This window comes from Macrobrachium rosenbergii, chromosome 9, assembly GCF_040412425.1.
Source record: "Macrobrachium rosenbergii isolate ZJJX-2024 chromosome 9, ASM4041242v1, whole genome shotgun sequence".
NCBI classification, from domain to species: domain Eukaryota; kingdom Metazoa; phylum Arthropoda; class Malacostraca; order Decapoda; family Palaemonidae; genus Macrobrachium; species Macrobrachium rosenbergii.
In genome coordinates this window covers 3,561,389-3,573,888 of record NC_089749.1, presented here as the reverse complement: position 1 = coordinate 3,573,888, position 12,500 = coordinate 3,561,389, and positions in this window count along the sequence as shown.

Here is a 12,500-nt window from a genome sequence, read left to right as displayed (position 1 = left end):
ACTCAAAGATCTCTCTCTCTCTCTCTCTCTCTCTCTCTCTCTCTTCTCTCTTCCAGAAACAGTTCTCCGGAAGTTCTCGAGCGTGTCAAGAGGAGGAAGACTTGGGGATCTGTCACAAACTTGCTTTCTGAGTACCCCCTGTTGTAAGGGAAGCCATTCGGGCTCTCTTCATTTTGTTAGGTAATTATTAGGAATTTTAATCTCTTGTTGATATTACAGGCCGTTTTAAAGTTTATATTTCATTAAAAAAATTTTTTTGTTATTAAGATGGGTGCATGATCTTTCTTTTACTAGTTATTTAAAACTTCACTAAATTGAAAGTGGTTGTATCTCTCCAATTAAATTTTAATGTCCGAGAGTTAGCATTGATTTAATACTGTAACAATATAACGATATATATATATATATATAAAATATATATTGTATATATATATATATATAACTATATCAGGCATATATATATATATATATTCGACTTTGGATATATATATATATATATATATATTTTTAAGATTCTAATTGATATATATATAACTATATAAATCTCTAAAATAAGAGAGCCTGTACCAATATCAGTTTAAGTAATCACAGGGTACTTTGCACTTGGTATTTTATATCGTGTCCTTATATAAATCTAATAAGGAGAAGTTTAATTTGGATACACACCTGTGGTTCCATTTACATCAAATGAAGAGGAGAGAGAGATTGATAGGTTGACTGATTGCTTGATTGGCTTTATGAAAACTTGCGTCGCAGCTTCTACTGTCATCGACGCCGAAAAAGAGAGAGAGAGAGAGAGAGAGAGAGAGAGAGAAGAGAGTCATCCCATCTCAGAATGATCGTTCCAGTAGTACATCACACACAAGCCCTTTCGTCAACTCCATCTCTCCCGTCTAATCCCCGTTAATTCGTTCTCCTGATCCTGTCAGCACCTTAGGCTTTCAGCCTAAACTGTAGACTTAGGGCGAAGTGGTGAAGAGGTCTCCTCTCATTAATAATCAGCTGGATTATCAGAGTGATGGAAGAGCCCTCGAATGGTTTCTTCTCACGTACGATAACCATTTATTATATCTTGTACTGTATTCCCTAAATTTCGCTCATGAAGATATCCTTACCTGATAAGTAATTCAGAGGGAATAATGTTGACGTGTGATGCTGAACAGTCTCTCTCTCTCTCTCTCTCTCTCTCTCTCTCTCTCTCTCTCTCTCTCTCTCTCTCTCTATCTATTTCATATTAAAGAGAACAAGGCCAGGGTTTCTTCTCAGAGGGGAAATGTAACAAAAATACAGAAATACACAAATACACAGGAAAAGTATAGATTCAAGTGCAACCCAAATCTCAAGTCACAACTTCTCAAGAAAGTACAAGGAAACGAGAAACTCCTTCAGGCCACGGCTGTCGCTATCACCAGAGTTTCTGTCAAGACTAGCAACTCCAACTGTGGATAGAATGGGGGAAGAACAAAGGAAGGGTGGAAACTGCAGTTATTGTAACAGAAAGGGAACTAAATAAACTGCTAAACTATGGGTCTGCATCAATATCAATGTCAGTAATCAAAGGGTATTTTGTGCTTCGGTTTTCATTTGTGTCCCTATTTAGGTCATGATTTAGAAGATTACATCTTCTAAATTATGCACACTCCTACTTTCTATTTGCATCAGTGATATTTACTAATACAGCACTAATTATTATTATTATTATTATTATTTTATTACGGAAAAAAATCATTGATTCACAAGCAGGCTTCCATGCAATATAATGTCCATTTGCGAACGAAGATAAAAATCAGGCGACCTTGGCAAAAAGGCATTAAAATCAGTCTTAAAGCATCGCCACAACAGACACTTGTCACGTCTTGGTCTCGTTTCATTTAGGTTTAAAATTTCGCCATAAAGGGGAATTCCACACAAAAGCAATTTAAGGAGGAATAAAGTTGATCCAAGTCAATTCCAGAAAATCTGAGTTATAAACTTTTTTCCTTGTTGAATGCATTCAGTAAGACGATTGGCGGTGTGGGTTGCGGGGTAGCGCTTGGGCTTCAGGAGCTGGATGACAACTTGAATTTTTATTGAAGTCTTTTTCCCTGAATGAATCGTTTATAGGTGGCTGGTTGCGTCACATCTTTTGAATAAAAAGTAATTTTAACAATTTTCTTAAGAAGTATCAATTTATGATAAAATTTTTACACGAAGGTTTATATTCCGAACGATATATATATATATAATATATTTATATATATATATATATATACATATATATATATATATATATATATATATATATATATATATATATATATATATATATATATATATATATATATATATATATATATATATATATATATATATATATATATATATATATATATATATATATATATATATATATATATATATATATATAGAGAGAGAGAGAGAGAGAAACCGAGTACATATATATATAGAGAGAGAAGAGTTGGGTGGGCGTCAAGATAAAAAATCTTTTTGACTCTGTCTGTCTGCCTGATGAGATCGTCTCTTTGCCAGCAGAAACACCACAAATGATACTAAATCGTAAAATTACACGAAATTAGATAGAAGAAATTTTGGAATATTTACAAGAAACTTTATCGTTCTCTTGGATGCTATGTAACTGAAAAATAACTTTTTCCAAGCACAACCCTCCTCTCTCTCTCTCTCTCTCAGGGGATCTCTCATTGCACACACAAGATACATACACATTTAAGCATACATACAGTTTCTTATACCATTTCTTTTTATTGTCACAACCTTACCTCTCTTTACACTTTCTTTCAAATACCACGCCCATCTCTCTCTCTCTCTCTCTCTCTCTCTCTCTCTCTCTCTCTCTCTCTCTCTCTCTCTCTATTGATATGAGCAAATATAAAGAAATGATCCCCACACATTTAGCAACATTTTAACGGCATTCGCAATCTTAAGAGCAATATTTCAACGGGAGTCCGGGAGGCATTCGGCTGCAACGTTAGAATTTGCAAGGCTTCACGAAGTTATTTAGGAAACCCTCGAAAGACCTTTTCATAGATCTAATGCAATCTGGAGACTCCACTTTGTATGAGGCCGTTCCGAAGGGTTGTCTCTATAGAATACCGACAATGTGCTGTGAAGGAGGTTTTTTAAGTACATGGGCATATTCTCTCTCTCTCTTGAAAGTAGGTTAGCCCCTCACTCCCTCTTTCTCTTTTTCTCCTTCTCATTTGAAACTATACTCTCCTCTGTCTGTCTCTCTTCTCCTCCATCTCTCTCTCTCTCTCTCTCTCTCTCTCTCTCTCTCTCTCTCTCACACACACAAATACAACCACATACAAGCACACATACATTTTCTTACGCCCTCTCTGACAATTTCTCTCTTTTTCACGCTTTCGAACACAACCAGCCCATCTGTCTGTCTGTCTGTGTGTCTGTCTGACTGTCTGTCTGTCTGTCGAGTTTCGTTATTTCATTTCAGACCCATGTAACATCTCATTTTTGCTTCTCATTGAAATCACGACCGTTTTTTCAACGGTAATGCCATATTCTTTGCTACGTAGTCTAAGATTTTACTTTAAGATTTTGCTGGTCTATATTCGAAACTTTAAAAAAGGTTAACTTAAAAAAATATAAGAAAAAATCTGCTTATAAAACCAATATATTTATGCATGAATAAATTAAGAAAACGAAAACCCAAAGTCATTCCATCGTTTTTGTTCGTCTCCTCTCGGATGTAAGACGCATGCGCACAAAACGCTCACTCGCATGGAACAGAGAAATTTTATGGCTGGTTAATTTCCTTTAAAATATTTTATTTTCAATGTTAAGTTCAAAATCATTCCATTAAGTCCATCCTTTGGTTGCAATGTGGTCGCTTGCAAGATTTTGTCTATCGAATGTTTTACGGGCTGCTGAAGAGCAAGAGAGAGTGCCAGCACAAGGCTGGCTTCATCTAGAGAGATAGAATAGATACAGAGGCCGAACACCTGCTGCAAAGGAGGTTTTTCACGTGCATGGTGACATTCCCTCTCTCTCTCTCTCTCTCTCTCTCTCTCTCTCTCTCTCTCTCTCTCTCTCTCTCTCTTGAAACTATGCTTTCCCACTCTCTCTCTCTCTCTCTCTCTCATCCTAATATAGTTGACCACTCAGTTCCTACTTTTTGCAGAGATCAACAAATCAACACACGAATGCATGCATAAATGTATCGAAAATAATGAAAATACCTCAGGCTGATAATGACTCCCTTTCCGTTTTGTAGGAAAAAAACTTTTATACACAGGGTGCAACTTTACTTACCTGACCCATATCAGTTTCCATGTCGTAATCAAAGATCTTCGCCGTCGTCCTGAAAGAGGAAAATACTTCGTTTCAGAATCATTTCGTTAAGAATAAGATTCGCCACCTTGCTTCCTTTCAAGTAACAACAACATCAACTATAATATCTATGTTATAACTCGAGATCGTAACTGCATGTCTGGTCTGTATGTTAGACTCCTCCTAAAGCAGAGGGCCAAATACAAAATACATTTTTGGAGAGATTTTGATAAGTTAAAAATCATAGTATAAGGATAACGTTTTTGCAGCAGGTTAAGATGATAATAATAATAATAATAATAATAATAATAATAATAATAATAATAATAATAATAATAAATAGATGAATTGGAATGGTTATTCTAAAAAGCCATAAGGAGACGACTATAACGAGAACCTACTTCATTTATTTCATACTGCACATTCCATCGTCAACATCTTGAGGTCCCATGAAAAGAAACAGATACGCAATAAACAAAAAAAAAAAAAAAAAACTTATAATACATGGTTATACCACATGGTTATATGGTAACTGGAAAATATTAATGTTGTGGTTAGTGAAAAAATTCATTGCCATAAAAAGTGATTAATATCTATAATTTTCCATACTTATTAACAGTGCTCATATTCTATGCCCGCATTTGATTAATTTATTATTATTATTATTCGACATGCATCCCACGAATTTGAAACAAACAAAAAATTACAATAAATTTCTTAACAAATACATAAATAATCAGAAATGTAGATTTATATTCTGTATCAAAGACGATATATAAAAGTTCAAAGTGAATAAAAATGTCTCGCTCCATAACCTTTGAATTCTAGGACATACGTAAGCGTGGCTCTAAAGGCCCAGCATTGGAAACAGTTTAAGTTTTAGACGTTAAATAAACAATTGACAATTCTTCATAATCTCGCGCGTCACTAAGCAGTAAGAAAATGACTTCCAACTGTGAGAAGTGAAGCTGGGTGGAAGAGACGTCGAGTGTAAATAAAACATGTCAATAAAGCGTGTAAATACGGCAGAGAGATGCTATGAATATCAATGAGATTCCGCCCTTCTCGTACATACTCTCTCCAGATCTAATTCTGGTTCGCGACTCAGAAGTTTTCTTAGCGAATTGGGGCGACATCTCTCTGCAGCCTGCAAATAGAAAAGTGATGTTTCTGGGAGGAGGTTTTTGCGACTTGTATTAAAAAAATATGGTTAGAAAATATGGCGATTCTAATTGCAATGAGATAGATAGATAGATAGATAGATAGATAGATAGATAGATAGATAGAACTCTTAAGCACTAAATTTTCGAAATGGATTACATCAGTAATGATAACAGGGTAGAACAGACCAAGTAGGACATAGCATATGAAAAACAAAAGCCAATTATTTTTCCAAAATCTGGAACAGCATAATTATAATTATTTACTTCAGGATATTATTAATGAATTTCGGCGGTAATCCTATTATCATTTGTCAAAGAGGGTCCTCATTTGACCAGGGAAATGTCAGGTATTAGCCGAAATGAGATGGCTCTGCGTGAGACTTAAAATATTATTGAAAATATATATTCGAGAATGAGATATTAATGCGCCTCTCCTGAATGACCTCGTCTCTTCGAGGTCATTCCAGTCTCCACAAAACCTCTTTATTAAGAGCTCGATACAACGTTATTTGGTTTTTGTAACTTGGGAGAAAAATGTTGAAATTCGCAGGTTTTTAGGACGACGTCGTTAGCGCGCAATTTCTTTTTACTTTCTCTCTGTCTGTGAGTTTTTAAATTGTGGGAGCAGTGTAAAAGCGATTGTGTAAAATTTCTATGAAAACTTAATTTGTGTATACCATTAATAGCAAGATATAATGTACATTACTCGTTATAACATGCTTCAATATAAATAAGTAAAAAATGCGCCGAAGTTTCTTCGGCGCAGTCGAGTTTCCTGTACGGCGTATAATCAAGGACACTGAAAATAGAGCTATTTTTCGGTGGTCTCGGTATAATGCTGTATGAGCCGCGGCCCATGAAACTTTAACCACGGTCCGGTGGTGTCCTGTCCCATATCTTTACCAGACGCACAATTATGGCTAAATTTAACCTTGAATAAAATAAAAAGTACTGAGGCTAGAGGGCTGCAATTTGGTATCTTTGATGATTGGAGGGTGGATGATCATCATAGCAATTTGCAGCCCTCTAGCCTCAGTAGGTTTTAAGATCTGAGAGCGGTAAGAAAAGTGCAGACGGACAGACAAAGCCGGCACAATAGCTTTCTTTTACAGAAAACTAAAAACTATGATTCAAATGTTCATTCGAAAGATAAAGTATGTAGTTTACCCTCTTGCTTAAATCCAGTTCCATCCTAGAAAAAATCGGTAGTATTGACAAAGAGAATATGGGGAAAAATAAACTAGAAGGAGTTTTTTAATTTCTCAAAAAAAAAAACAAATTACTTTGAGATTCTGGATACCCTTTCAGAATACAGTCCGTCCCGATAAAATCTGTTAAGAGAAGCGCCTATCGCTTCCTTTAGATTTTAATTGCGTTTTTCCTAATCTACCAACTTTCTCTTATATCCACAGTGTTTTGAGTTTCAGATGGGAATGCAGCCGCCCATCCCTTCTTTTTTTGCTTATACAGACTCTTACATCATGTAATACTTTAGAGTTTTTTTATGATTTCATGTTCATCCATAAATGTGTTTAATGCAACCTGTTGACTGAAGTCTTTTTCTATATAACTTCAGTGAGTTGGCTACGGTCCCCTAATAAAATCTAAATCTTTTTCTGACTTATTTCACGTGTATTTTGCATTACCATTCCACTTTTCTTCTTGTATAATTTTCAGAACTTTTTCAGCTTTTTATATTTGATCGCGACCGTGATTTACGGAAATTCATATTTTATTTGTAAATCATATTTTCCTTATTTCCCAATGCATTTTATCCCTTTTTTTAAAACATTTTATTTCGTAGCTGAAACATTTTAAAACTATCTAATTTCAAACGTTTTCTGAATAGATTTGTCTATGGAAAAACATTCTTTGTTCCAGAAACCTCTGTATTATAAATTTTCATCAGTATAGTGTCTCTAAGACCTTCATCGTCAGCACATTAACTTGAAAGCTATTCATCTAAAGTGTTATTAAATACTTAATCAAAAAAGTTCTCCTTTGACAGCAAGGCATAATTATTCACCTACACTAACAATGGGTTGCTTAACACCCGTATCATTGTCCCTCTGGCAAACCCAGCGGCATTTGCTCATAAAATGCTGAAATGTCTCGTGAGCTAAATTCACAGTGGGGTCCCGTCCCTGTCTCTTTCTGAAATTATTTATAAATGTGTGTATGTCATATATATATATATATATATATATATATATATATATATATATATATATATATATATATATATATATATATATATATATATATATATATATATATATATATATATATATATATATATATATATATATATATATGTGTGTGTGTGTGTGTGTGTGTGTGTGTATATGTATAACATGAAATAAAGTGAGAGCGATAATTTTACTTTGCCCGTTAATGCCTGTAAATATTAAAAGTGTAACAATGAAATTAAAGAGAACAAAGCCAGGTAAACCCCCGAAAAACCAAGAGGTCAAGCCATAATGGGATCAGTATTCATGAAAGGGTCAATATTTTCCGTAATCTTTCCATGAAACTGCCGTCATCATTTTAATAAATTTTATGAACAAGGTTTCATAATGATATCATTAGCTTTTATATCTTTGGTCCCTGAAAGTGACTAGTTTTGTTTATTTCCGATGAATTTAAATATATTTTTCCTAAAGTTAATGTGTGCACGTTAACTATTAGCAATGAATGGAAGTAATCATAAAATTATCAATATTTTATTGAAATGAAGGACGCTATATTTTGAGGATTTTTTTATGTTTTATATAGATGGTTACAATGATTTTCATATTCATCCCCATCTTCAACACATTTTACATTATCATGACCATCGCTTCCGTTCATGAACGACATGTACAGTAGAATAATAATGCATTATATTCCTCTATTTAAAAATCTGAAAAAGTTAATTGTTATTAAATTGATCATTCATTTGAAAGATTTTAAAGGAAACTAGTGGAGACAAGTACTGACATATGATGAACATTTACCGTGAATAATACAATTTAAACGAAATCTAAAAGGGCTCTAATTATCCCAGCTCGGCTATACTAATTACACTAATAGAAAGCTTTATTGCGTTCATCTTACTCACCAGTAAATAAATGATTCCATACCAACGAATAAACGATTCACTGTACAACCTACTTTATAAAACGCAATGAGTATCCGTTATTAATTTATTGGAACTCCACGTTTAGACCTGCCGTCGCCCAGCCAGGGCTTAGACTCTATCTCTACTGGCCCCATTACAAGTGGTGGAATGAAGGTTTACTCTGTCCGAGCCTCGGGACAGAACGTAACGTCCCGAGGGTCCTGGATTTCCTTGTCGATACTGTCCTATATTAACAACATTTTTGGACTTATGGGTATGGGTAAAACATCGGTCTAATCAAAATTAAAATGCAAAAATATGACCATCTATGAAGTATTTTGACTGCTATGAAGTTATTTGGTCTGCATTTAGGTTTACAGCTAGCAAGATTATTAACACTATTAAAGCTATATTTTAACATCTTGGTTAAAAGATGTTACGAAATTACGCACACACATGTATCATGTATATCTGAGGCAGCGAAATTTCACTATGCAGTGATTCTGTAGCCTCCATTTATCCGTCTCCAGCTATACTGCTTTCGAATTCTTTTGATCCTCGGTATTACTTCTGTTATTCTTCAGAAAAACCATCTGCCGTTCCAGTGATGGTGCACATCCAAAGCATCTTTCATCTCAGCAGCACTATTTGCCTTGGAGAGGACCCGACCTGCTTTGTCAGGATTTCGTCTCAGCGAATTCTTGCTCGGGGGACTTGCGTGGTAGAACCCACGGAGAATTCGGTCTTAGGAATGGATCTTGGGTTGTCTCTTTTTTCATAATAATAATAATAATAATAATAATAATAATAATAATAATAATAATAATAGTAATAATAATAATTCATGAAGCTGATGAAGGAATTTTTTTACTCGGATTGTTTATTTTCTTCTTCTTCTTCTTCTTCTTCTTCTTCTTCTTCTTCTTCTTCTTCTTCTTCTTCTTCTTCTTCTTACTTCATGCAAAATAATGAATAGTTATTTTTTCAGGATATGTTATTAATGAATTTTGATTAAATCAAGATGACGAAACAAGGCTTGCATGACAGTGACAGTGCTGATTGGTTAAGTTATTGTAAATGATGAGGAATCCTCCTAAAAAGACGTAAGTTGAGAGATTATTCAAGCGCATTTTTTCAACAAAAGTAGGAAGTTTAGGGAGAGAGAGGAAAAAAAATATTTGGGTAAAATAAGTTGGAAGGGGCTAAAAGATCATCTGTCGAGACTCCGGGTTTCCCAAGTGTACTACTGCAAATAAGTCTTTAGACGATTTTTCAGTACCTTTTCTACATCGACATTCCCAACCTATTATTTCATTATGCTTTGATATATGTTTTCATCTTTCATTTAAGTTTATCTTGTCTGATTTTTAGACCTCTGTAATTTTAAAGTTTCTTGGTTTTCTACTTACAAACACACAAACACGAACACATACATGCATAAATAGGCCACCTACAGGTACATACATACATACACACCATTTTCTACTCCCAGTACTGAACATTTTCGCCGACTCAAAAATAACGACTCGCTCAGTTGCCAAAGTCATTTTTTATTCAAGTGTTATAAAGGATCTACTCACAAAGATCCCTCTAGGGGAGAAATAGTTCCTCAAAAGAGAGGATGAACAGTAAGCTCATTCATCTTCTCCTCTACAGGGATTGAGGCAGGTCAAGGAATCCGTTTTTCATCAGCCAACAAAAGTCAAAGGCCCTGTGTCAGATCTACGAAAACCCGGGGAGAACACTGGGTATCATCACCAACCTGTCTCTTGAAGTTGTATTTCACTTTGATCTTTTCGTGGGGTCTGTACGATATTATAGGCGATGTTGTTGCTTTTGCTCTTGATGTTATTGTGTATCAAGGTGGGCCTTTTGCCAGCGCTGGATCTTGCTCCTTGAGCAGTGGATAATTCATAGCCAAGGAATGCGGTGTTGACGACTTAATATTTTTCTGAAGTTTTAGTGTCTTCTCTTATTATAATCTTAATTCTAGGCATACCATTTCCACTTGGTAATTTTTAATGATTTCCTTACGTTGTCGTATTCAGTAAATTCCATGGGAGATAATTTCAGCACACTCTCAATACTTTATATTTCAGTGGATTTGTTTCTCTGTTTTAATTTATAATTGTAGTTTTAGCGATCACATTTCCATATATTCTTTTTCCATTATTTGTATAAAAGGTTCCATACGGTAAATTGTACAGTTGTAAGAATCAAAAGCTTTTGATCTTTTGTTGAGATTCCACTGTCCACTGCAGTTGTAACTGCTTTCATATTTTATCAGATATTTTATCTATGATAAGTTAGTAAACTGTATAAATATATTAATTCAAAAGTTTTATAAAATAAACTGTGATTTCTTTATATTTCTAATAACTCCTTTGTCATACCAATTACGTTACCAAAGTAAACAGAAAGAGATCACATTCTCTTGGAAATATTTATCAATATAATGAGTAAGATATATTTCGTAAGTTGACATTGCTGTGAATTACCCTTCATAAATGAAATCTGGCGTGATCAATTCAAACAAGTAAAAATGCGCCGAGGTTTCTTCGGTGCAATCGACTTTTCCGTACAGCGTATAATGCTGCATGAAACTCTCAGCCACGGCCCAAGAAACTCTCAACTCCGGCCCATGAAATTTTCAGGCCCGGCCCGGTGGTGGCCTGCGTTGCTGGCACCGTTAAATAAGTCTAATCCTTCGGGCCAGCACCAGGAGAGCTGTTAATCAGCTCAGTGGTCTGGTGAAACTAAGGTATACTTAAATGTAACCTATAACGGTGCCAGATGTACGATCATTGCTAGCTTTACCCTTAAATATAATAAAAACCACTGAGGCTAGACGGCTGCAATTTGGTATGTTTGTTGACTGGAGGGTGGATGATCAACATGCCAATTTGCAGCCCCCTAGTCTCAGTAGTTTTTAAGATCTGAGGGTGGACAGAAAAGTGCGGAAGGACAGAAAACTAAAAATACTTCGATATTAGAAGCAAATATTAAAATGTTCCTTTGAGTTTGTAGGTTGAAAATATCAGAATAACTATCTATATTTTAACAGTGAGTTCGCGTGTGTTACTAAGAAAAGAATCTAATGTACCTGCCCAGTCTTTTGACGTCTCTTTTGGCAGTACAGAGACCGGAAGTCCACACCAGGCCACCTAATCTCTTCCACACCTCACCATACTGACGGGCCACCATAAGGCAAGGGCTGGCACGCGCCCAGATTCAATCTGAAAGAAGAAGTATCAACTTAATAAGTTTGTAATATAAGTAAGTAATTTTTTGCAATGAGCCGTACTCAAAATATCAAGTTCTTATGTTTCTGTGCACTTTCTTGCTTCAGAATTCTTGAGTTGAGAGTGGATAATATTTTCCGTAGACTATGAATATGTGTGTATAAATATTTCTATATATAGTGACATAACCTTATCCACAATGGTTCATAATCTGAGAGGAGTCAAAGAATGATATTAACATTAAGAGATTCATTCATAATACATGCTTTACAAACTAATCCGCATTGTGTAGAGGAACAGAAAGAAAACATCCCTCAAGTATGATACATCAAGAGAAAGAAACAACATCAGCCTACGAAATATCTCCAGGTATTCTAACTTCGTTAACAGAAAGGGTGCAGCATTAAAGCTCATCTGAAATATTGTCTCTCGGGTATATATACAATGAAGGTTATGTCAAGTATATTTTCACAAGACATTGTTATCTCGTACTTTAATCAAGCCTAATGGGTTTTATTCTCTAGAGCAAGGTTTGAATCGTGCTCTGCTTAATGCCTCCCTTGTCAGTTTCCAGCAATGATGAATGAATCTTTCCGAGATGAGACCTACTTTTCATCTACAACTGCATTTTAGGTTAACACTTCGTGTCAAGTCACTGCTCTGATTTATATACAGAAACAACAGAATGCA